This window comes from Rhagoletis zephyria, unplaced genomic scaffold (assembly GCF_001687245.7).
Source record: "Rhagoletis zephyria isolate East Lansing unplaced genomic scaffold, Rhagoletis_zephyria_1.1 Rzeph_scaffold_04110, whole genome shotgun sequence".
NCBI classification, from domain to species: Eukaryota; Metazoa; Arthropoda; class Insecta; order Diptera; family Tephritidae; genus Rhagoletis; species Rhagoletis zephyria.
The window spans coordinates 19713-22867 of NW_016161193.1; the positions used below are offsets into that span (position 1 = coordinate 19713).

At 36.7% G+C, this 3155-nt stretch overlaps 1 long non-coding RNA gene across 1 annotated transcript; it reads right to left on the reverse strand.

Moving 5' to 3' along the window:
- Positions 1–2025: 2025 nt before the first annotated feature.
- LOC108370273 (uncharacterized) lies at positions 2026–2875 on the reverse strand. Its single transcript, XR_001848615.1, has 2 exons — positions 2792–2875; positions 2026–2075 (listed from the first exon to the last, which is right to left on the reverse strand). It is a non-coding gene; the product is annotated as an uncharacterized LOC108370273 (long non-coding RNA).
- Between the last annotated feature and the right edge of the window lie 280 nt (positions 2876–3155).

Here is a 3155-nt window from a genome sequence, read left to right on the forward strand (position 1 = left end):
GGGATCGTCGGTTCGAATCCTACTGAAAGAAGTCTGATGAGGAAATGTGGTGATTTCCGAAATAGCTATCACTTCTACCATTTTTTCAAATTATTGTTGCTTTTCCACAATAAAATTTTCATTTAAAACGGCCTCGAGCTCAATATAAATTGTTGAATATAATTGTTATAAAGGCCAAAAAAATAACAAAAATATTTATTTTTTATTTTAATTTCTGTGTTGATCTTTGCTACATATGTATAATGTGATATATATTTTATTTTATTTTTGTTTTAAGTAATCTGTATGTATTTTATTTTACTGGTATTTTTAATCTCTGTTTTGTACTATAAAAGATCTATGATCTTATTGTTATAATGTTTTTTCTCTTAATAAATGAAATGAAATGAAATTTTAATAATCTCAACGGTTTCTACCCTCCATTGCCGCCCATCCGCACGAGTGGCGCAGTCCGCATGACGTACGGAACCAATATTTTCTTTTTTTTTGCGCCGAGTCACGATAGGCAGTAGTTTGTTAAGTGTCGAGATCTAAAACTGTTCAGCTACAGAACTAAATTCATCAGCTGATTTNAAAAGCGAATCAGATATATCAAATGTGCTGGAATGAGAGTTAAAGTCCTGCCATAAGCAACGGAGTGGCTCATGTAATTCAAAATTAGTTTTAAAAGTTTTCAAAAATAGGGGATAAAAGTGTATTGATACTCGGGAGGGAACATTAAGGCTAACTTCACTCAGAAGAAACGGACTTGAAACTGAGCCTGTCAGTAATTTAACCATAAAAATTGTACCAAGCATTTCCCTGCGACTGACAAGTGTAGGAAGATTAATAAGTTTTAATCGGCTCGTATAAGGCGGAAGGTTATATTGAGAATCCCAACGGAAATTTCTTAAAGCAAAAAGTAGGAATTGTTTTTGAATTGATTCTATCTTGTCTGAGTAAATTTGATACCTTGGATTCCAAACCACCGAACCGTATTCCATAATCGGTCTAACTAATGTTGTAAACAGGGTTTTAGTGATACAAAAGTCACTAAATTCTTTTGACCATCGTTTCACAAATGCAAGTACACTTTTAGCCTTGTTGACTCTCACATTAATGTGAAGATTAAAATTAAGCTTAGGATCCATTGTGATACCAATGTCCACAAAATTGTATACCTGTTCCAAATTATGGTTATCTATTGTATAAGAAAGTGGTTGAACAACCCTTCGCGAGAAGCACATTACTTTAAATTTTTCCAGGTTTAGAGGCATACGATTTACATAGCACCAGTTAGCCATGCTGTTTAAGTCTGCTTGTAGCAAATGCTTTTCTTTGATTGATACGTGCGATTTATAAAGTTTCACATCATCTGCGTACATTAAAATTTTTGAAAATTTTATATCTGTAAAAATATGAAGTAACATCAATGACGTCAGAAATAGTATTTTTAAACATAACCCTTTGTGATCTATAATAGAGGTATGAAGAGATCCAATGTAGAAAATTAGGTTGAAGACCAAGAAGATCAAGTTTATAGATGAGTTACGAGTGACATACTTTTTCAAATGCTTTACTGAAGTCGGTATATATAACATCCACATTTTTGTTTTCACTAAACGCTTTTGAGATATAGGTTGTGAACTCAAGTAAATTTGTTGAAGTTAATTTGCCTTTGCAAAACCCATGTTGACAGTATGAAATGGTAGAGGAGATAGAATGCGTCAACTGATTTGTAATAATTTAGGAATTGCAGAGAGCTTAGCTNAGGGGCACCGAAATTGCGCATATGGAAACTGTGCATTTAGACATTATTTCGGTTTCAACCGAAACTGTGCATGTATGCTTTATTTCGGTTTTTACCATATGCATTATTTCGGTTTTAAACCGAAACTGTGCATGTATGCATTACTTCGTTTTTTTTCATATGCATTATTTCGCTTTTAAAACGAAAGTATGCATATGCATAATTTCGGTATTTTCTCATATGCATTATTTCGGTTTTCAACCGAAACTGTGCATGTATGCATTACTTCGGTTTTGGTTATATGCATTATTTCGGGTTTCAACCGGAACTGTGCATGTATGCATACCTTCCTCTTTCACATATGCATCATTTGGGTTTTGACCCGAAATTGTGCATGCATGCATTATTTCGGTTTTCTAACGAAAGTGTGCATATTTATAATTTGTTTGTTTTTCTAATATGAATTAATTAATTCTGCTTAGTAAGGGTTTTAATCCCTAAGCGCGGCCGAAGGCCGCCTACGCAGATAGAAATTCAGCCCAAAAAATACTTCCGACCTTCTTTTCCGGCAACACAGATAGGAGAGTTTTAATCCCTAAGCGTGGCCGAAGGCCGCCTACGCAGATAGAAATTCAGCCCAAAAAATACTTCCGACCTTCTTTTCCGGCAACACAGATAGGAGAGTTTTAATCCCTAAGCGTGGCCGAAGGCCGCCTACGCAGATAGAAATTCAGCCCAAAAAATACTTCCGACCTTCTTTTCCGGCAACACAGATAGGAGAGTTTTAATCCCTAAGCGTGGCCGAAGGCCGCCTACGCAGGAAGAGGTTCTGCGCAAAAATACTTCCGGTCCCCTTTTCCGCCAACACATAAAGGATAATTCTACTTAGAAAGGGTTACAATACCTAAGCGCGGCCGAAGGCCGCCTACGCAAAAGGAGGTCTGCGCAAAAAGTACTTTTCTGCGTTTCCGGCAACACAGAAACTGTGCATGTATGCATTACTTCGGTTTTTGTTATATGCATTATTTCGGGTTTCAACCGAAACTGTGCAGGTATGCATACCTTCGTCTTTCACATATGCATTATTTCGGTTTTCATCCGAAACTGTGCATGTATCCATTACTTCGTTTTTCATATATGCATTATTTCGGTTTTATAACGAAAGTGTGCATATGGATAATTTCGTTTTTTTCTAATATGAATTATTTAATTCTACTTAGTAAGGGTTTTAATCCCTAAGCGCGGCCGAAGGCCGCCTAGGCAGAGAGAAGTTCTGCGCAAAAATACTTCCGCCCTTCTTTTCCGTCAACACAGAAAGGAGAGTTCTACTTAGTAAGCGTTAAAATCCCTAAGCGCGGCCGAAGGCCGCCAACGCATAAGGTGTTCTGTGCAAAAGGTGTTGCGTCCCTCTTCTTCGGCAACACAG